Source organism: Protopterus annectens, chromosome 16.part0 (assembly GCF_019279795.1).
Source record: "Protopterus annectens isolate FY-2018-M chromosome 16.part0, PAN1.0, whole genome shotgun sequence".
NCBI classification, from domain to species: Eukaryota; Metazoa; Chordata; order Ceratodontiformes; family Protopteridae; genus Protopterus; species Protopterus annectens.
Window position 1 is genome coordinate 392,409,880 of NC_056750.1, and position 24,406 is coordinate 392,434,285.

A 24,406-nucleotide genomic window follows, 5' to 3' on the forward strand; every position below is an offset into this window, starting at 1 on the left:
CTTCGAGACAGCAACCAGTGTGTTCAATGTAGGCATCCATCGTGACATTGAAAATGGACATCTGTTGCCTGGATGACCACCATGGCTATACAGGATGTCAATGGCCATGCCCACACACTTAGTATCACACGTCTGTTTGGAATGTACTGTGTGTCCATCTACACAACGGCGTACTGGGTATGCTCACACACTTAGCAGTTGCAAAGGGCCGTCTGGCATGCACACGGATTCTAATCATGGAAGTGCGCAGTTTGGAATGTACTGTGTGTCCATCTACACAACGGCGTACTGGGCATGCTCACACACTCAGCAGTTGCAAAGGGCCGTCTTGCATGCACACGGATTCTAATCATGGAAGTGCACAGTTTTGAATGTACTGTGTGTCCATCTACACAACGGCGTACTGGGCATGCTCACACACTTAGCAGTTGCAAAGGCCGTCTTGCATGCACACGGATTCTAAACACAGAAGGGCACAGTATGGTATTACTGTCCCCACGTACATGAAGGCCACTCACATGTATTGACCAGTACACACTCAGGAGCTATCACAGTTCTCTCAGGTGTAGATCACAGAGGTACACACCACAATCTACATTGTAGCCGTCACACATCACCATGTCATTGGACCAGCAATACACAGCCATACATTAACACAACACCATGTGACTCATGACCAGTGGACTGTACATAGGTCTACAGCAACTGTGCAGACTACACATGTACCGACAGGGTTCCATCATGTGTTATGCATTGCAATGATACCACTGTACATAACCAGGTCGACCCTACACATACCAGGGGTCCTGGGTCTTACACAGCTGTGACAGATGACTGACGCTCTACACCAATGAACACACATGTTTGGCTATGTCATACATGTAATTGCAGTGGATATGTGCATGGACCAAACACACAACACATATGTACATAGCATAGCTTTTGCTGTCCTCTGTGCAGACAAGTGGCTACAGCAATCATACGCACACAAATGGAAGGTGGGTCCATGGCTGTTGAATGCTAACAGTACATGAGGTAGCAATGTTGACCGAGGACACATTCCCTCTGTACTAGTTACCCATGACACCCATCATATCATACAACAGTCCATGTGTTATGCATGTCAACACACATGTCCACCAGTTGCAATACATACAAACATGGCTACATGACAGACATGTAGGACCAACACACATGTACAATCTGTAGTGTGCATGCAGCTACCATGCATGTACAGTAGCTGATGTAAGTAACTCATCTGTGCTTAACTACAACATGCAGCTGCAATGCAGCCCCATCATTGACACATGTATATGATGACATACTGACAGTATGGTAGGATGTACAGCAGGTATGGATGAATCTGTGTACATAAATTGGTGAAGCACCTGTGTAGATAGATGTTTGCCAGGGACGGCTCACAGGTGTGTTACATGCCATCCAACCATGACATGTGCAAACAGTACGCTATGTTACCGTTACATGACAGTGGAGACATAACACCTACACAGCGGTCAGGTGTTACCGACAGTACGTCACTTGACACCTGTAACACTTACATCCTCCCGTGTGCATATAGCAGCACAATTGCCGGAGGTAGCGTTGGTACACATAATGCGGCCAATACTGCTGCATGTCTGTCAGACGTATCATCATATAGCAGGTGTATCATTCACAGTACTGCCATGCGTGTTTGCTTGTGTGACCATATATGCCATATATGGTGTGGAAATCAACCCAATTGTCACACACCCCTGTACACTGTTGTAGAGATCTGTACATACTGCAGTGTGGAAAGCATGACGTAGGCAGGTGTGGTGTGTGTATCACACACATCAGCTATCCAAATGTGTACGACATTTGTGGTCTCCACAGTGTGTGTGTGTGTGTGTGTGTATGTAGGTATGTATGGCTGTCTGGTGCATGGAGTGAGGGTGTATGCTACCATACAGAACACACAGGATCCCTAACCCTCATGGTGATGCAGTCCACTACCCTGTTGATGCCATTGGTCTCAGCCGCACTGGCTACCTGTACATGTTCTTTGTCTGTGTCACATTTTGTGGGTGCACAGTACTGTGAGGGTGATGACCCCATAGGCAAGGGTCCTCACCTCAACACTGTGGGGTGTGCATTAAAGTGTTGACCCCATTAGTGTGAGCATGTTCCTGTAATGTGACAGGGTATTACTGCTACACAGTGAGGCCTCATGCTATCAAGTGGCTTCTAACATTATCATTGGCCAGACCGCTGTGTACAACCCCTGCACCATGACAACATACCTGTGATTTGACCTGGTATGGATGTCACGTCTCTAGCCACTGTAGCCTATTAAACTGCCCACATACTTCTGGATCAGTATATGTGTGGACATCTGTGGTATGTTAGACTGTCAGACAGTCAGGCTGAGGCTACGTTTAGCATGCTGATATTGCCATATGTGCCTGTGAGTACTCCAGTTACACATGGGAGACTGCAAACAGTGCTACCTGTAGGCACATGCAAGTAGACCATAAGGAGGGAACCAGGGCATCATTACCAACATACTGTTACTGTTGTTACCATGACACATACTGTGAACATATAACAATGCATGCTAAACCTTTACTACATGGTATGTCTGGTGCGTGTCAACAGTACACAACTTCTCTCACTATTCTTACACAACTAATGTAAATTACACTTCTCACTATTCTGTTCACCCTGTGCATCAGACCATTAGAGCATGTCCCTGCACCGATGGTGTGGATGACAGGGATGCAGCACAGGCTTCATCATATGCACAGGGTGATAATGTTTGCCAGGGGCATAGGCTGCACCAATGGATGACATCATGTGTGTGGGTAAAGGCCAGTGATATGATTGGGCATGTCTGTTCAGTATGCATGTGGTTGTTGTTATGCCCTACAGATGTCTTTGCTGTGTGCATGTATGTGTGCACACAGTTCTGCCTTTTGTAAGGCCTACATGGGGTATTATTGACAGCTCCAGATTGTACAGACCAGGTTGTACAGCTCACTGTGTCCGGCCACAGCCACGTGACCTATGCCTGCCAAGGGTTGCACGGGCACTACGAGGTGGAGGTACAGATTGGCTACTGTCCGACGACACATGTCCACTGGAACCGTGTCCCCGCTGGGAATGTCCAGGGCCACGTCCATGTGGCCTGCTGTGTCCTGGTGTGGACAGCGCAGCACTAGCTGCACTGCTACTGCTACCGGCACTATGGGAGTGGGCATGTGAGGTGGCACGCTCACGTTGACCTGCACTAGGTGGTGTGGCTGGCCTATGTCCATGTGGCCTACACCTCACTCCTACCAGATGTTCCAGCACAGACAGTTCACGCTCGCGGATTGCCATGCCACGGTCAAGGATTCCAACCATGTCACCCAATCGCCTGTCAAGAACATCAGCAATCTGCTGTTGAGCATTTGACAATGCCTGGATGTTGTCATTTAGGGTACGGATAGCAGCCCTCTGCAGCCTCTGCCCTTCACTGGTCTGCCGTTCAGCACGTGCTTGTGCCGCCATTACAGTCTGGAACATGCATCTGGTGATACCAGCTGCTGCGCTCTGTCCTGCAGGTGCATGTCTGCCAGAGGTCCTCCAACGAGCAGCACAGGCCACATGCCTGTGTGGCACATCTGCAGTCATTACACTGACACCATGGTGTGTAGACACACCTTCTGTAGCCACCACACATTCCTGTTCCACACAGATGCTGACTGTCCTTCCTCTATGGCCACTGGTGATGTGGTATGTGTTGGCAGCAGAACTTTGTGTGGGGAAGAGGGGGACATAGCTGGGATGGCAACCGTTGGCACAGATTCAGCCCCTGACAATCCTGCCTGTACCTCATGCATATGTTCATCACTGCTAGTATCTGTGGGGACACTAACATCAGATGGACTGCAGGAGGGTAACCCACATACATCACCTGTGAATGCAAAGAAAGACTCTAAATTACAATAGACACAGACACACACACACACAGACACACACACACAGACACACCATGCATGTGATTTGACAGATGGCATGCAGCATGCCTGTGGTACAGCAGAGGGCATGCAGCTCAGACATTAATAGTGTTAGTAAGCATACCACCCTGGGGTGCACACTACAGCAAGCAGGTGTCATATCAGTAGCCATGCAGTTCACACAATCATGGTAGTTTGCATGCATCCCCGTGATACACCATGTGGACCAGAACATGATAACAGTACATATGGCTGATGTGACCTTGACGTGTACTCTGCTGACGTGTGCATTAACATGCATACATGTCTGACACAATGGTGTCCTGACACATGTACAGCATCATAATGGGCATCACATTGTGGTGTTGTCTGCATGCCCTACAGATAGAATGCATGTTTAGCAAATGTGCATGAGCATGGAAGGGTAGTGTGAGCCGTCTACATTGCTATGCAGTGTGAAGTACAGACACTGTGCCATTGCATGGCATCTTGAGGCATCTGTATTGCTGTACAATGCATAATATGTACACATTGCATAGCCATAGCTGCATGCATACCCATGACATAACTGTGGATTGTGACCCACGATGCTGAGGTGTATACACACCAAACCATGCTGTGTCAAGTGACAGGTCACTGGAGGCCTACAGCTGACACCCCTGCACAACAACTACAGGGTCTTAGCTGCCTGGCAACCATGTCCACACATAGCGGACATGTCAGTTCACCATTTCTTACATGACATTGATGTACCACACACACATGAGGTGCACAGCTAACGGTGATGTCCTACAGCAGCAAGGGAAATGTACAGTATCTGTGGCCTGATGTGGTGTCAATGTCTGTGAAGCTGTACAGGTGACTACTGTCATGCTATGATACAGTCATGATGTTCAACGGATCTTATATGGTACACTTCAGTGACACCCCCACTAGCTGTACACAGGCTGTTAGGATGTCCAGTGTACCACATCAACTGTATAATCAGTCAACTAAGGCTCTTAGTGGACCATGTGTGGACAACGTGCAACAGGGTGTATACACATCACATCTACTGTGTGGCTACATGTCTCTGGCCATCCCCCATGGCCATGTGTGCACATGTGTTGGCCAAATGTGTATGATGGCCATCTATCTCACATGTCTGTGTTGTCCCATATGACATACACCCATAGATGTCAGATATGTCACCATCCACAGGGCTATGCAGACAACGGGTTGTATGTTTGGTATGTGGGGTATGGGTCATGGGATAGTGTGAAAATATTGCAGCCAGAACACTACATGTCTGGGACATGTCAGATGGCACATCACAATGTGTGCACCCAATGCAGGGGCATACAACACAATGGTGACACCTGTGGGCTGCCCATATCACAGCTCACTGTGTGGTACTGTTTGCATTCCACACATGTTGTTCCAATGCATACTACATATGCCTCCATTGTAGAACACCTCCACCGTTGTATGCACAGCTGACCACACATGTAGCAATGACAAATACTGTGGTTTCAAGTTGGTGTATCATTTCATTTGTATATATTGCACATGGGTGGCCTGTGTGAATGATGGGTGCTGCGACCTGTATATCGTGACTGGAACGAACATCAAGTGTGCAAGTGTTAACTGACCACATGGCAAATAGATCTATGCTTTAACATGCCTGATACTGATGACAGTCTTACCTGCAACAGACTCATGTCTGTGCAGCATGCCAGAGGTACCTGTATAGGGGTGACACAGCAGTATGAACATTATCCATGACTGTATGACAGCCACAGGGTGCATTGTGCATGTTAACACATTAGCCTGTATAATAGCATATAGTATGCACATGTGTGCATACACAGGGTAGCATACTGTAGTATGCAGCATGTGTGTCCACATACCTTGCATATGTTGTTACTTTACATAATGTACAGTGACACATGCAACTAAATCGGATATAATAGCTATATGTGCAGTACTGACTTACCAGGCAACTCCAGGCTCATTGGTTGGGAGACACCCACCTCCACGATGGCAGCTAGTGTTTGTGGATGCTGTTCTGAGGATGTCCCCAGACTGGCCAGTAGCTCCTCGGTGTTTGTGAGTGGGGTCTGGGTTGGTGGCCCACCACCTGTTCCACCTTGTTCCCTGGCAATTGCAGTGGCACGCTGTTTTGCATGTTGTATCAAGTCTGTGCAGTGTCTGTGCACCTGCTGGTAGGTGCGGTTTTGGCCACCCACATCGTTCACCCTCCTGTGAAGATCCTGCCACAGGTCGTCCCACTGCTGGGCATACTGTGGCACATGGCTAAACAACACCTTGTAGTTCTCATGGAGGTACGGGATGAGGACATCATCCTCCTGGCGGCTGTATGCTGGAAGGCGTGTACGGGGCATTATCTGTAAGACATAATGATGGTGACAGGTCACAGTTTCAGAGATGTACAGAGATACTGCTGCACATACATTTCTATGACATCTAGTACATCTGCACAGTTATCTTTGCAAATCATCAACCTCCCAACATACGACACTACAGCCTGTGGGGGATGCACTTATGCAGCCCTGCTGGGGGTAATGCTGTCACCAACCCTGACTGCACCTGACAGTCATGTGGGGATGTGTAACATTCGCAACACACCCCACTCATCACATAGTCACACATGATCTCCACCACAGGCCACACATACAAGGACAACATGTGCAGTACCTCTCCATACTCTGTGTAGGCACCAGAGGCAGCCCCCATACAGGACACAACATCACCAACTTATAGCCCACAGACTCATGTGTGCCCATCACATACAGCCAATAGTGTGTTATAACATACACAACACACCAGTCATAGGTGACTCTGTAGGTGGTCACACTGCAGTTCCACACAGCAGGCTACACAAGGCGATAGTTGCTTACATCTTGCTGTCGGGTAACTGGTTCTGCAACATTACCTATGCACCCATGCCACACCTCACCAGGTACGCTGTGACTTGTCATTCTCTATGTTAGTGTGACTGCCTTGAGATGCCATTTCGCAGACTATGTGTGCAGGGACATGCAATAGCTCACCAGTCTTGTAGCCCTGAAGGTGTGGGCCAAGCCCTGGGAAGCATTATACATTCATCCAGACCCGATACCACTGTACAACGACTGACTGTGTCACGGCAACAGTTGCCTATGCTTCTGCTGTCATTCCACAGGCATCTGGTATCTGTCCACTTTGACTGACCTGGTCAAACACAATGCTTTGGCACAGATGACCTGCACCTGTCAGCCCTGGGAGTACAGCTCTCATGTACGGCTCTTGCTGCTTCTATACTGCCTGTCTTGCACAGTTTCCAATAACAGTCACTAGCAGAAAGGGATCTGGCAAGCAAGACATGGGGTCATGTGACACAATGCATGCATCTTCCTCTGTGACGCACGCAGGCAAGGCACACCTTAGAATGCACCACTCCAATATCTCTGCAGTAACTGGGACCTGCCTCTAGGCTCTGCAGAGCACACCTGCAATGACAGGTTATAGACAGACCATACCTTTCAGGCACATACCTGGACTGGCACACCCACAGCTGAGGTGTTCCCACATCCCACTATGTTGTACACACATCCTGGCTAGGTACTTCGCACAATGCATCAGAGGTGCTCCACGTGCAACTAACTGTGTTCGGAACCGCTATACACATTGTAACAAGCTACAGATTCCACTATATACCCCACGGTTACCAGACCTCATTTGTTGGTGTACTGGACAGTAGGGCTCAGACAGCTACTACAGATGTGTGACTGACACTAACCCACACTTAACTGGGATAGCCACTCATGTACCGACACATCCATGAGTCATAACCACCACTCGGCTGGATAAACCCATACACACCACCTCCAAGACCAACATGAACCTTGACATGAACACTATCAACATGTGACTGGTGTTCCACACCTGTGGTCATCCCCTCATTGGTGGATTCCGAACATATGCTAATCAACCTTGTTAGCCACATCCCGGCACCACACCCTTCACCGCATACACAGTACATGAGTACTACAACACCTACTACAGACGTCTTATGACAGCGGTTGTTAATGTCATGACACCCGTGCAGATGAACAGTGCACATACAAATGCTGCAACATACCCCAGTGCACTTCAGTAGCACGTACACGACAGCATGGATCATGCTATGCCACACAGAGCCATGATGGTACACACCAGATAACAGACGCCACTCTGGTGGTCAAGTTCCATGGACATAATGTACAACAACAGGTGGAGGCTGTTGCACAGTGGTGTACAATCCCATGGGTGGGGTAGCTCACTGGTCAGCCTCGGTAGGGCCACGGGATCCCTCATCACATACTCCATGACTAGCTACGTAAACATTACTGCGACACATTCCGGGGTGTATCACAAGGTATTATGGTGGTATGTCAGTAGTCAATGGCAATACCCACATCTGCTCTCACATACAACAGTCACTCAGGAACATTACAGACCCAGGTGATGTTGGCAACATGCTGGTGGATGGATTCAATGCTAACATTACACCCTCTCACTCACTACAGGGTCACAATCCATGCAGGAACATTGTGGTGTCCCTGCAGTCACACCTACACAGTACTAACCTGCACTCTATATGTCCTGGGACACTGGCCCCATGTCACCTTCCAAAGTCTCAGGCTGTGATGTCCACAAAACTCTGAACGACATGTCTCCCCACTAGGCCACCATATTCAGTATTAGCCTTGTATCAGACATTGTGGCCCCTGAATGGCACACAGCAACATTTATCACACTCCACACAGGTGGCACCACACTGCACGAGTGGGACTATAGTCCTACACACCTGACAGGACTGTTGACGATGGTACAGGAGTCCACACATCCTACATTGTCCTCTCATTGCCTCTCAGCACCGTTCTCCATTCTGTATTGACAACATACACATCCACCTGCACATCGTACCCTATGTCTCAGGATGTTATGCAAAGTGGCTCATGGACAGGACACACAATGAGGGTAGCATACCATAGTACCTACTGCATTTCAGTTACATTTGACATACCACAGTCCTCAGTCATAGGGCCCCTCATGTTCAGTATATGCTTCCCTGAGGTACAGGCTAGCACAGAGGGACTTTCCCTGCCTAGCTTTACAAACCCCTGCATACAAAACACCTTGATTGATCCACCAGCTGATACTGACTCCATCCATACGGGTGTCACTGTGACAGATACCTGATATGAATATCATGGCCTCAAGCTGCATGACACAAGGTCCATGGACATCACCTTTGCATTACACCATTCACCCACTATCACATAGGTGGTAGTCCCCTACATACATGTCACATTGTACATGTTTGTAGTACACACATATGTCACACTCACTCCTGTGATTACTGTATTGCCACTGTGACGTGGATATCCTTCTACATGGCCACACTTACCTGTACTGGGTGTGTAGCTGGTACATAGGCACCCATTGTACCTCTGAACTCAAGACTTCTACACACATTCAAGGTTACACCACCCCATTTAGGGTGTACCTTACACAACAGCTACAGCTTTACATACCACAACATTGACACACCATGACATTTATTGAGCTCTGACAGCTAAGGTATGCGGCTGAACTATGGACACCACGTCTGTACACATTTGCATACTACATACTCAGGGGTGACCTCTGCTGAACAGACAGGGCCCATGTCCACAACAATATTAATGGATATACTCCAAATACGCGACATACGCAAATGCCACTGTGAGCAACATGCTCATGGATATGTGCACACACGCAACAATGAGTGGGATGTGCTTGAGGGTTACATTCCCAAACTGGACACTCACCATGCTTTGAAACATGACTCCTATGTACATCACGCAGTGACACTCAGTAGCACTGTTCATGTGATACCTCCCTTGGTGTTTGGGAGACACATGTACGCCAGGGATCACTGCAGTGGCTGTACTGTGCAGAGGTGCAGGTAACACATGGCTTTTCTGATCACAGGACACTACCCTAGAGAGGTGCCACTGGTGTGAACACTGTGGTTGTGCTTACAAATAGACTTGCCAGACTGCATAGTACCCCACTATGAACCTGTGAAGCTATTACATGTCCTTTGTGCATGGTTACTTGGTAGTCCTTCCATTATGATTAGCTATCATGCTATTACAATGTCCCATGCCTACAACCCATATGTATCCTGTTATTGTACATGCCAATAGATGGTACCTGTGGTATGCATGATATGCCTGTTATGCTGTGTAGAATATCTGACATATCTACCTACAATACTATACATTACACATATTTTACATAGTATCCCATAATGCAAAGCATACTTGCACAGCGGGACCACCTTAGACATGTCATTGTCGTTATATGCCCATACACATGCCTACTGTGACAGTATATCAACATATACTATCCCCGGCTATGGCACGTACTTGTTGGACATACCCTACCACTGACGGCGGGTTGTATGTAATTGTTCTGTTTAAAGCCCTCATGTAGTATCCCTTGTGGTGTCTGTGATGTGTACCTTGTGGCCCACTGCTGGATGCACAGTTACTACATGCTTAAGTATGCTCAGCAAGACATCACTACATACATACCTTTTCTCACATTATGCATTGCGGACACTTTTAATTAATGCAGACCAAGCTATACTTACAGTAAATAATTACTACAAAACATGCTATACATAAACTTACATGCCGAGTGTTCTACATACCTTGTTATCATTACGTACTTTCGTCTCTATCTCTCTCACACTGCTTACACGGGTATTTTGTATGAGCATAAGGTTTGAATGTCTGGCATGTCTTCCTTATATATGTCGATACCTGTAACATGTAGTTTCCTGCCGCCTATTGGTGTTTCTGAGTGACTAATTACTTGCATATCAGCTTTGCAGCTACTCCATTCGCCAATTACGCGGCAACAGTGGGGTATAATTGACTTCTCCACTTGGGCGTTGCCCATTTGCCCTCGGGGAGATGGCCTGTATTGCGTTTTGTTATGTGTAATTGCAACTGCTATGCATAGAGACACGTATACTTTGGATTCATGTCCCCCGTGGATTGTGTGTGACAGCTAGTGTATGTGGTTCAACATGTGGGTGTACCTGTCATCCCAATGTCTGTTAACGGACTATTGCAAACAAAACCTGTAACATCACCGTTTGTTCCATTATACAATGGCTGCAATTTTGCATGGCGCCTTTAATTGTGTCTCTCACAAGGTATGTTGACGGTTCTGCAGTTGTAATTGACTGACTGGATGTTTGTGCTGTTATTACAGTCTGTATTGCTATAGTTTCTAGTGTGGGGGATGTCGGTGGGTGTACGTAGCATATACAGGTTTGTGGGGCTTGCATTTCTACATATTCCATATATATGTGTGTGTGGGCTCCGTCCCTAATTAATGAGCTATCAGTTAGTAGACTTATGTTACGGGATTGTACATTGGGCCGTTGTTAATTGGTTTCTATATAGTATGCAGGTGAGGTTGATACTTCCATACCTCCGGAATTGCAGTGATATGTAAAGGGATAGGTCTACATGACAGATATCCCGTGTATTTCTGTCCCAGATATTTGCAGTCATTGCGGTTGTGTTGGTAACAGAACCTCTTTGCCATGGGTTGCCACCTTTTCATATGGTCATTGTTGGACACTTCTGGGACACACAGCGGTGTTTACAGGCCAACACATAGCCACGGTCAGTACACAGGATAGCACATACCTTTATCCTCAATACATACCTATTGTTGTTGGACTTTGGCTACTTATCATATTGCATGTAACATTCACGTTTCTTACATACAGGCATAACTATTTAATGCAACTATTACATTATATATGGGACATATTAATGTCCTACAATCTCGGACGTTTGCCCTTTGTAATGTTTTATGTCAGGACACACCTGCCCAGGGAGGGGCTGTCCCTCCTAATGTGGGAGATGTGGTGACCGTATGCCTATGGCTAGCTATACCCACACCTACTGTAATGATCTACCTCCGAGTTGGCACTAGCAGACACATGATGCGAACACACACACACATTACAGTCATATGGGGACGCACACGGCACCCTCAACACACACATACACAGACTACGGCACTCACAAACACAGCTGAACACGGTACCTACGTGGACAGCAACACCGGCAGCGGTAACTAATTATACATTCATATCATCATACTATTACTCGCAGTTGTACTGCTCTCTTTCGGTCTTTCAGCCTCGTGGTTACGCATGTCGGTATGTTACACATTCCATAGTTGGCGGTATCCTAATTATTTGTACCTCCAAGGTGTTATGAATGTCGTTGACCTATCTATCTATATTTGCAGATATCGCTGAATCCGTATATATCAACATATATCACTCTAGTGCCCTTTCTATCTGTATTATATATATGTATATATGTGTATATATATATATATATATATATATATATATATATATATATATATTTCTGACTGGGAAAGTGACAGGCAAGCTACACCTTTCATTGTGTACTTGTTGGTGTATACTGTTTCCTGGACTCCGCACGTTTGTGTCTGCACCTGTCACATTACACACCTGCCATAGGTTAGGGTTGCCAGCTTTCCCACTCTGCGAGGGACAGTCCCTCTTTGGGCAGCTGTGTCCTGCAATATATTTGTAAACATGGCAAATGTCCTGTGATTTTAGAACATACTTATTTCCTATAGTTTATGGAATAATCGCATAAAACAGTTATTCTGTATCTGAACCAACAAACAGAATAAGTAAGTAAACATTACAGGAATGAGCTTTTATCTAGGCAAAACAGTGCAGTTCTGCTTTCCGTACTGGCTGGGTGTATGTGTCAGCCTGCAGACATATGACGTATGTCCCACATTACTCATTTGAAGAGGTGGCAACCCTACCATAGGTACATCTTGCCTAGCAATAGTGTTAGGTGATTCTATACATGATTGCATGTTCTACACCTGGCAGTGGTCGTTTTACCCTTCAGAGCAGGCGCTATTAGTACAGGGGTAAATAATGCTGGTTTCACCTGTTCTGGACATTATTCACCATGATCTGCGCGATATTCGGGGTAGCTTATCCCTGTTTTGCGCATATCCATATAGTCATATTTAAACGTCGCTTACCAGCAGTGGGCAATGCATATTCCCGGTAACGTGTGCTAAACATATGATCTGATGACATGCATTACTCGTGCCTTCGGGATTACGTTACATCCCTTGCAGGACATGGAACCGGGAACATGCACGACGGTCACTGCATTTAACATATGGCCATCTAGGATTTGTACACGTGTTATGTCGTTTTGTACATGGAGTATACTACGGCTGTTACTCCATACTGCACTCACATGGGTAACTCAGTTAGTTTACATATTGATGAGTCCAGTTAATGGTATGTCCATGTGATGTTTACTGGATGTGCTCCGGCATTGGGTATGTATATCACAATGAGCCACACAATACTGTGCTACACCTTCAAATGACCATGGGTGGAGCATGCTGGGGTGACAAATATCTGTCATGGGTACGCCCCATGCCTTGACACAACATCCATGATTATATTATGTGGAGCCCCTCATTAACACAGCAGGGACTCCGTGCTGAGTGTCTGCAGAACAGTGCTTACACACATGTGCTCCCACGATTGCCTCTGCTCCTCTACGCGACAGTTGGTTACTCGATGTTGTGGCAACTGCAGACACTGTTTGCCCCATTTGGTGTATGGCCTCTGACAATCGGCCATGTACCTACCGATGTACCTGGGAACCTATACACACAGCACCACCATATGCTGATAGGCACATGTACTGTTCAGGTGTTGACATTCCGTGTTCCAATAACTGTTGTGTGTACAATGTTTGAGGGCTGCCTATGTAGGATTCACACAGTGGGCCACTTATACATTACAATTTACAGGTGGTCGTGCTTGTGTGCCATCCATTTTACTTTGTGTGCAGGTGGAGAGGTGTGTCAGTCCATAGGGGCCTACACTGTCAGCGTATGTGCTATACGTTCCCTCTTTGCCAAGGCGTAGGCATATTGGGCACACCTTTGTCTCCATACTGGGGCTGGCACAGTGTGTTCATGGTCTGACTCCCTCTGTGCCTGTGATGGCCTTGGCAATTGCGGTGGGCTTTGAGGGCCTTCACCATTTTGTCCCTGCTGCAGCTGTTTCCGCAGGATCATATTATGTAGCATGGCACATACTATGACGATGTGTGCACATGTGCCTGGAGAGTACTGCAAGGCTCCACCAGATGTGTCCAAGCACCGGAACCGTGATTTCAGCATCCCGAACACACGCTCTATGATGATTCTGGTTTGTGTGTGTGCCTCATTATGGCGTTCTTGCATGGGTGTGTGTGCATTTCTGATGGGAGTCATCATCCACGGCTCCAGTGCATAGCCAGCATCCCCCACAAGGTGGCTATGTGGGATGTCCCCCCTGACAAATACCTGATACAGCTGTGAGGCATGCCAGATATGGGAGTCATGGTAGCTTCCAGGGCTGCCAGCACACACATCCATGATTATGCCCTGGGCATTGCACGACCTGGCAGTTGATGGAGTGGAATCCCTTGCGGTTTATGTAGCGCCTACCATGCTCACCAGGTGGTGACTTGATTTGTATGTGCGTGCAGTCTATCACACCCAGTACCTCCGGGTAGTGTGCCACGCGGTGGAAGTGATGCATATTGCTGGCCAACTCCTCCTGAGTTTGGGGGAAGTATATATGCTCATTGGCATGTGGTAACATGGCATCCAGGAACTGGTGTAGTACCCTGGATGCTGATGCCTGTGATATCCCCATTATATCTCCAGTTGGCCTTTGAAAGGTACCTGTGGCTAGTATTCGCATGCTTACACATACCTTCGTGTCCACTGGGATGGGTTTCCCTCTGTTATTTCTGGTTCTCAGGCGTGGCCGGCACAGCTCCACTATTTGCTGTAGGATGTCCCTGTCCACCCTGTAACGCTCTACTATCTCCAGATCATGTAGCCCCTGGTAGGTTACCCTTGGTCTGAACACTCTTCTCCTCCTCTGGGGCCTGCGGTGGTTGTCGGCATCATCCTCCACAACACCGTCAGTCTCTAACGCATGCTGCTGAATCACAGCTATGGCAGCTCCCAACATGTACATTTTAAAAGTTCCCCATGTGTTTACACCTATGGTGCAGTGTTTGGGAATTCACAGGTGTGTGTAGGGTCCTTTCACACTTTATACTATTGTGCTGTGAACACCGATGATGTCATAGGGTGTGTATGTACACTCATAGCTACAGGGTATCTTATGTGTTTTACTACCAGAACTACTATTGTGGTGCCTTTGGTGTTGAATTACATTTGGCTGCCGTGGATTACCTCTTGACCTTCCCTTTACATTTCTGCACATTCCTCCGACCATTTTCTGGCATGCATACGGCAGCCTGCTTTAATTTGTACTTTCCTAGACCTGGCGTATCTTGCGTAATGTGTGCTATTGCCAGTCTACTGTTGGTTTGCTTTGCTCTGCTATGACAGATGATCTATCTTTGCAATCCAATTCCTCCCCTCCTTTCTTTGCATTCCAATGCCTCCCCTATCCTGTTTTGCAGGTTTCTGCGAGCAGACTTGGCAGCTGCCGTCGATTGGCCGCCGTGAGTTGATTGGTGTTGATTGCTCATTAGTATGCCAATTACCCTACTTCGGCATTTCCTTCTTTTCTTCCCCTGACCTTCCTGTTTGTGCTATTGTTCACGCCGCGTGCATCCGCTTACTCGGTTTCGGGCACGTTTTCATCCCTGTACATATGCGCTTTTGGGCACCATGTGTGCTCTCAACTAAACGATTCTATACCTTTCTCCCCACCCCTGTCCTGCAGCTTTGCTTAGCAACGGCCAGGCCAGATTTGCATTGCTCCAATGTACTTACTGCTACGGTGGCACACCCCTCTGCTGATGTCATGTATCTCCTCTGAGCCACTCCTCGGTGTTATAGCGCTGCGCCGTATGGTTCAACCTTCATCCGGCGGAACATTTGCGATTCAGTATTATCTGCCTCATTTGCATGGCATTGACTACTAATTCATAGTTACCGCGCCGAACACTGTTGCAGGCCCTTAGCAACCCTTGCACCTTGGTTATGGTGTTCCATGCCTACCATTGTGTATTATGGTGTACACCTGATTTGTATTACATTGCGATTTTATGACATTTTTATATATTTTCTTTATGTTCCAGTTTGCGCACACATGCCCTGCGGTTGTACTGTGCATTACTGTGGACATGATATTAAAGTTGTTTTTTAGGTGTTGTGCATCTTTTCTTCTGCCATTGGCTGTGTATTTAGCCATTGGCTTATGTTAACTTTGTAATACATGAGTCTGGTCCGCTTCCATAGCTCCGATGTTCTGTTTGGGAAAATGTAAACCGTGTTTTTTGGTTTACATTTCCGTGGGCTTACACTACACCTGCACCACTTCATGAATCGCTATATGTCTTCATTTGCATGTGCGACACTGCGCATGGGGTGATTAGCGTACCTATGCCGTGGGCTGCGCAGTTCTGGCGTACGCCGGTAGTGCATGTGGTATTGGATCATACCTGAATCACTCGACGGCCATATTTGGCGTTATTCCGCCTACGCTACGCCTGCGCCTGGCGCAAGCTTCATGAATCCTGGGGAGAGAGTTTTACCTTTTAGTCTTGAGTCAAGAATAATGCTTCAGGATGTGCAAAGTACTTGTTTATTTCATAAACGGAGCTGGAAGACTGCCTACTAAAATGTCCAGATCAGTCTCAAAGAATAAAGACGAATACTTTATATACTTTTTTATCAATTTGTTGCTTGCAGAACTTTGATGTAACAAAGCTTTTAACAAATATTACATTTTTAAAATATTTTATGTCCTAGTGATCCTCACTTAGAGCTTCACGTGAACACTTGGAAATATGCCTTTTAAAAGGGTCTATATTAGAATGGCAGAACCTCACTTAAGCGAATCCCGAAAGGCCGACACACAAACAGCAAACTACATGAACACCGAACATCCTTAAGTGTGAAATTCAAAAATACCAAATCGCCATAGTTGTCCACACCATGTTTAGTGAGGTAAAACATCAGTAGGAGATTCCCTTATCTGGTATAGCTCCCTAACGTAAATGTGCAGTAGTTACTGACATTAGGGTTAGGGTGCGGGTTAAGGTAAGTGCATATATAGTAATAAATTTATATTTATTTTGTTTGGGTAGGCAGTACGTAGCGGGCGGTGGAGCTGTCCAGCTATGGCAATTCAATATTTTGAATTTCGTGCTTAAGGACGTTCGGTGTTCTTCTGGTTCGCTGTGTATGTGTCGGCCTTTCGGGATTCACGTAAAGTTTCAGCATTCTAATGTAGACCCTTTTAAAACATAGACCATCTGTGCTTAAGATTTATTGGCTTGCAACTTTTTTTTACATTTGATACCAGTAAACGCTGTTTCACAGACATCCTTGCAAAGACTCATTCCCCAGTCTGAGAAGGCCAAAGCTTACTGTTGATTAATCTGGTTTCCATGGATACCTGACACTTTTAAACATAACATCCCTTAACTCCTTTAACACCTACCTTGCCTTTAACTATCTCTCAGTACACCGAAGATGCAGTTGTAAGACACCTGAAATATAAAGTTACCAGTTATGTGAAACTATATCTTGCATAATCATGCATCTATTTTTCATTTTGTTTTAAAATAAACATATTATAAACATTTTATTTGTCTCATTTGTGAAGAAGCTACAAGTTAATATCCATTTTGTGAAGAATAAACATGAGACTTAATAGATTTCCATAACAGTCCACCCTCTGACACTGTTATCCACAGTAATATTTTGATTCTTTTTAATTTAATAATGAATATTATGATGCTGAAGCATATTCATAGGTTCATACTAGGCTATCTGCCCTAGGGCATCTACAAGCCCAGCCAGAGTGTGTCTGGCTTTAGCCACCCATTTTAAATGAATTTTGCTATGCCCTTTTTCAAGGTTAGTATACTGTGCCTCTGTCTAACAGTGACACAGAAGTGATACCCGGGGTAAACCTACGATCTCCCATCCACTCATCAAGATTCCTCTTGAAAAGAGTCAATGAGGGACTCTGCCTAACCTGGACTGGGATTTTATTCCAGAGTTTAGGGAGACTCTGGGTTATGAATCTGTCCCTCCAGCATGTCCTATTTATTTCAGTGCTGAGGTTCAAGTCTCTCGAGCGAGTAGCTCGATGGGATTTGGATTTTCTGAGGTGCAGCATGTCCATTAATTCCGGGCTGGACATGGCTTTATATGTCAGGCACAGATTGCCTCTGAGCAGGCGGTATGCCACTGAGTAGAGCTGGAATTTCTTTAACCGGGCAGCATATGGCATCTGTTTGAGCCCTTTGATCCTCTTGGTGAGGTACTTTTGGGGTCTTTCCAGTTGCTGCAGGTGTCTGGTAAGGTACATCCCAAAAGGGGCATTGTACTCAATTATGGGCCTGATGAGGGATGAGTAAAGAGGCACGATGACCTCCCCTGATCTAGATGTGAATCCCTTCATGATTAGGTGGGCTGTATAAAATGGTTTTCTAACCACTTTGGATACGTGGTTTTCAAATGAGAGATTGCTATCAACTTGGGACCCCAGGTCCCTAATTACTTCTTCTGTACTTAATGGATTACCACCTATGTGGTAATTTGTGGGCACTTTGTTTTTGCCAAAGGGGATGACTATACACTTTTTGGCATTTAGCTTGAGGCCATGGCTCTGGCACCAGTTGTCTGTTTCTATGAGGCCCTTTTGGAGGATGCTTGTGTCGGCTGGAGAGTCGATTATGGTGCCTAGTTTGCAGTCATCTGCGAACTTGGTCAGCCACAGTCCTTCCGTGTTGGCCTGTACCTCCGAGAAATATATACCGAACAAGGACTGAGCCTTGTGGGATGCCACTTGTAACTGGTTTGGAGTCTGACATGGCTCCAGCAATTCTAACCATGTGGGTTCTGTCCTTGAGCCAGTTTGCAACCCATCTAGTGACATAGGGGTTTATATTTAAGCTGGTGAGCTTATCTATAATGCCCGAGTGGGGTATTGTATCGAAGGCTTTTGCGAGGTCCAGGTAGGCTGTGTGGACCACCTTCCCCTCGTCAATGGCCTTGGTGACTGTTTCAAAGAAATCGACCAGGTTTAAGAGGCAGGATCTGCCCTTAACAAAGCCGAACTGGGTAGGATCCAGTGTCTGTAGGTCCCCAATATCTTTATTTATGAGGTCCATGATGATCCTTTCCATAGCTTTGCAGACCAAGCTAGTCAGGCTTATGGGGCGATAGTTTCCAGGATCCGTTGAGGCACCACCTTTGTGGAGAGGGACCACTGTTGCTGTACGCCACTCTTTGGGTACATTTCCTGAGATTGAACAGTAGTTTTATGTTTGGGTTTAGCTCTTCTTGGAGTTCATGTAGGACGCAGCCCGGGACACCGTCTGGTCCCATTGATGCTGTGTTTTTTGCTTTGGAGAGGGCAGCTCTTACCTGAGCATCTGAGATGTCAGGGGGGCAACACTCTGCTGGGATAGATATTTGCCCCTTTGGTGGGGAGGGGGGGAGAAGTTTGCGCTGAACCTGTCAGCTAGGATGTTGGCAATGTCTGTGGGTTCAGTGTATTTTTTGTCATTTTGGACTAATTCTGAGCATATCTGGGAATTCCCACCCAGGTTCCTAACATAACTAAAGAAAGCCTTGTGATTATCCTTAGTGTCCTGTGCAATTTTTCTCTCGAAGCTGGCCTTAGACGATTTTATGAGTGCCCGTAGTTTTTTGCTAATACTGATCAGAGATGCCTTCCCTTTTTGGGATTTTGCTCTATCATGTAGTAGCTTCTTCCTTATTATAGTTTGTTTATGGCTGGGGTCCACCAGACAGGACGCCTGCCTTTGGAGGATTGGGTCTTGGTTTTATTTGGGATTGCATGATCTATGCATTCCTGAAGGTGTTCATAGAATGCGTTTATAAAGGATTCTGCGGTCTGGGCCGTATTTTCCACAGGCCCGGGGGCTTTGAAGAATTCCACCTCGGTTTTGAGGAGTGTGAAATTTGCTTTAGAGAAGTTTTTCACTGTGGTTTTCTGGGCAGGGGGTGGGGTCGGGATGTGAATATCCAGTGAGATTAGTTTATGGTCTGATCTTACCAGTGAGGGATACACTTCTGGTCTGGAGCACAGAGCCCCCATGTTGGTTATGATCAGGTCCAGTATGTTTTCCACTCTTGTGGGAGTGGTAACAAATTGTTCCATAGCATTTGAGTTTATACATTCTAGGAACCTTTGGGCTAGGGTGTTGGAGCTAGAGTAATGCTCCCAGTCTATGTTTGGGTAGTTGAAGTCGCCCAGTATAATGGTGTTTGGAGAGACCTTCATATTTTCCAGTGTTCTCAGGAAGGCTGAGTGGGGTTCCTGGGTTTGGGAGGGTGGTCTGTAGCAGGCTATAAACTGGAAGGCAGTTTTACCCACTGTTAGTTGCACATGGATAGTCTCTGATGCTTCGTGCTGTGCCACCAACCTGGAGGTGTGGGTATCTTTGACGAATATTGATACTCCCCCTCTTTTTATGGTTCGGTCCAAGTTTTGGGGCTGAAAAGCATGGTATGAGGTATAACCTGGTAGTGCTGGGGTGCTCTCGGGAGCCTTGAACCAGGTTTCTGTTACTGCACAGATATCGATGTTCTCCATGCTAAGGAGAGTTTCGAGTGCGTGCATCTTGAGGTTTAGACTTCTGGCGTTGAGTAGCATTACTCTTAGTTTCTTATCCCGTGTGATACCTATGGAAGTGGGTTTGTCTTTTGAGCCTTGCCTAAAAAAGGCACTATGGGGGTGGCAAGAGCCTTTGCCAATATCCGAAAGCCCAGGGGTGACAGCCTAGGTTTTCTTTAATAAATTGTTTATCATTATATGATTTTATAAGTGACATTGTGCATGCAGGTAAGATTAACCTTTTTGTAATCACAGCCCTTAGAGCAGAAAATATGAAAACAACTAAAAGAATAATACCAATTATTGTAATGATACCTTGTAATATACTAGTTCCAAGGTTACCAAATGCACTGCCCAACCCTCCAAAAATTGTCCACTGTTTAGCTGTACTGTCCAGATATTTGGTTCTTTGATCCATGAAACTGTATAGATTTTCTTGTTCATCACGATATTCACTAATATAGAAACAACAATTACTTTTTATTAGGTCACATGACCCCCCTTTGGCAGCTAGCATTATGTCAAGTGCCAACCAACTTTATAATTCCACAGTTCGAATTTTAGTCATTTCTGGTTTTGCCATCCTAATGTGATGTAAAGTATGGTTTGCTACCTCCAGAAGAATTTGAGCAAGCATGGTGATTCTGAGCATTGTTCTTTGCACTTTATACCCATGAGTAAACACTGAAAATACTTGTTTTTTCCAGTGAATTGCTCCCTTATTTTTCAGTCAGCCTGCTGGATGGTTCTCGAAATGTGGAATAGCAGGAGCAATGTAGCCTAAAAAACAACATTTAGACCAGTCTGTAGGCAAACATGAATAGGCATGATCACCACAAATGTAGTTACATCCTCTATCATGCCCATGTCACACCCCCCAGTCATAGGTTTTTAGGTATAAAGAGTTCAGCACACTTTTATGTCTAGTGTCATTGCATCTGCTGGTTCCCACTGGTACAGTCCCATTTCTGGCATAATGTGTCTCCACCCTGATTTGTGGTTGCAAGCTGAAGAGACACAGCCTTTGACAAATCAGTCATCTTATGCCAAGTTAGATTATTGTTACCAAGTTCCTTTTCAAATGTCACTTGAGATCCACAGACTGGAATCATGGGAATCCATGTGTTAGAATGATGTGGTATCTACAAACACACCCATCAGTTTGTCGTGTTTAAGTCTACAGAATACTGTAAAAAAACCAACAGGAAATTATTTTCTCTTGACTAGTTTATAAAAGTAAACAGCAACAAAAACAAAGTAAAAGTACCTGTTGTCACTGGATTTATCATGGACTGTCTGAGTTTTTTTTTTTTTTAATGCGTTACTGGGGCAGATGGTTTGTCCTTTGTACTTCGATCTTCCTTTGTTGGCAAAGATGATTTGTCTGAGGCTTCCACACAACTCTTTTTACAATGTGATGAATGTATCCGAGTTGGTAATCTTGTGCAGTGAACTGCAATGTAAGTGGTGAGCAGGACCTGGAAAGGGCCTTTCCACTTCAAACTCAAACAGTTTCTTTCTCTGGAAAGTTTTAACATAAATGCAGTTGGTGACAGGGCTGGTCAGGATGTTGAGCAAGAGCCTCTCATATGGTTCTGTGGTACTGCTGCAAGAAATTAATAAGTTTTATGCAGTGAGACAATTTTCATTTGAGACAGGGGGAGTAGCTGGAAGGGCCATGGGCCTCCCCATTAATATTTCATTGGGGCTCGACCTCTTCGTAGCATTTAATGTGCTCCTCATACTCATTAGTGCTAAGGGAAGTGCCTCTGGCCACTTAATGTTTGTCTCAGCACAAATCTTTGAAATCTTATTTTCAAGGGTCCTATTGACTCTCTGTACTAATCCAGATGACTGCGGATGGTTGGAAAAGTGAAGACTCAACTTAGTATTAAAAATCTTGTATAGCTCTCTAGTTAGGGAATTGTTGAAATGAGTTCCTTGATCAGTATTGATAGTACAATGTAATAATCTAGCTGTAAATTCAAGTGTAAGTTTTTTTAACAACTGTTACAGAATCTGCCTTATGACATGGGTAAACTTCCACCCATGCAGAAAACATGCAAGCCACCACCAGTATAAATTGTACATTACAGACCTTTTGCATCTGGCAAAGTCTAACTGCACAGTAACAAAATGTTCCCAAGGTGGAGGTAAGTATGCAGCTTTAGAATTCATTTTTGCTAATATTATATGTTAGATATACTGTACAATTATTAACATACTGAAGCATCAAAGAGGAGACATAAGGAACATACCATCTATGGGTAATTTGATTAAATAATGCTGTCTTTCCTGCATGGGCTGGTAAATGATATGCCCTTATTAGATAAAGTAGCAAGAAGCAGGCGTCACCAATTGGCCATCCGGATGTTGCCATAACCCATCTGTGGATTTACTACATCCATCTTTAAGCCACCTTTCTCCCTCTGATGCTTCAGCTTGGAAAGCTGATACTCTCTTAAAATCAAACACATCATCACTGTTAGATTCTTGCAGTAACATCACATGTAAATTTTCACAAAGTCCTTTTGCAACTTGCTTAGCAGCTTGATCTGCTGAATTATTTCCTAACAGTATCTGTACCCTTTTGATGGGCACTAAATCTAACTACTAATTTTTTAGGTAACAAAAGAGATTTTAAGAAAGCATTTAGAAAAAAAGAATTTTTAATCTGAGTTCCTACTGAAGTTAAAATCCTCTCTCCTTCCAAATTTGCCCAAAATCATGTACTACACCAAAAGCATAATGACTGTTGGTGTAGACATTGGCAACTTTGTCTTTGGCTAAATCACAAGCCTTTTGTAGAGCCACTAACTCAGCTACGTGGGCAGAATGTAGTCTTTGTTGAAGCAAAACATCATTGTTAGTGCAGACAGATACTCCTGCGACCAGATTTTTAGTTTGATCTCTTCCACAGGAACTATCCACAAATAGGGTATAGGAGTGTCCTTTAAGTCATTCCTAAGAGAAAGCAGATAATTAGTCACACACATACAATCATGCTCTTCATCATCCTCAACAAAGATGCAGGATTTAGAACAGGACATCATATGAGAGAAATAGATGGATCAGAGAGGAGAGTAAGTTCATATTTAGTTAGATGTGCAGTCTAGTGGAGCTGAGTTTCATTTTAAGTAAGAGAGATGATACAGTATGAAGGACGGCTACTGTAAGATCATGCCTGAGCACCAGTGATTGTGCAAGATTGAGTAGAATGGCGGTAATGGCCACCACCCTTAAACATGGTGGAAATCCCTTTGCAACAGAATCAAGTGCTGTACTGTAATAAGCTAATGAATGATAGTTGTCCCCATGTTTCTGTGGAAGCACACTCTGAGCAAACCCATTTCTTTCATGACAAAATAAAATTAAAGTCTCTGTAAAGGCTAGAACAGCCAAGGCACTAGAAAAGTCAATACTTGTGTTTTTGCTTTGCAAGTTTTTTATCTGTGCTCATCTGTGTTTGCATTCAAACGTTTACTTAAGCTGTGCTGTGCTGTGCTGTGCTTACATTGAAAATTTGTGACTTTTTATTAAAAACTGAAAAGATTCACTGGCTTTTTTCTGTGGTGGTGAATATAAAATGAAAGTCTTTCCATAATCCAGTAGCCCTAAAGCTAGGGTAGTAGCTAAAGCTTGCTTTTAAATTCTGGAATTTATTTTTCTC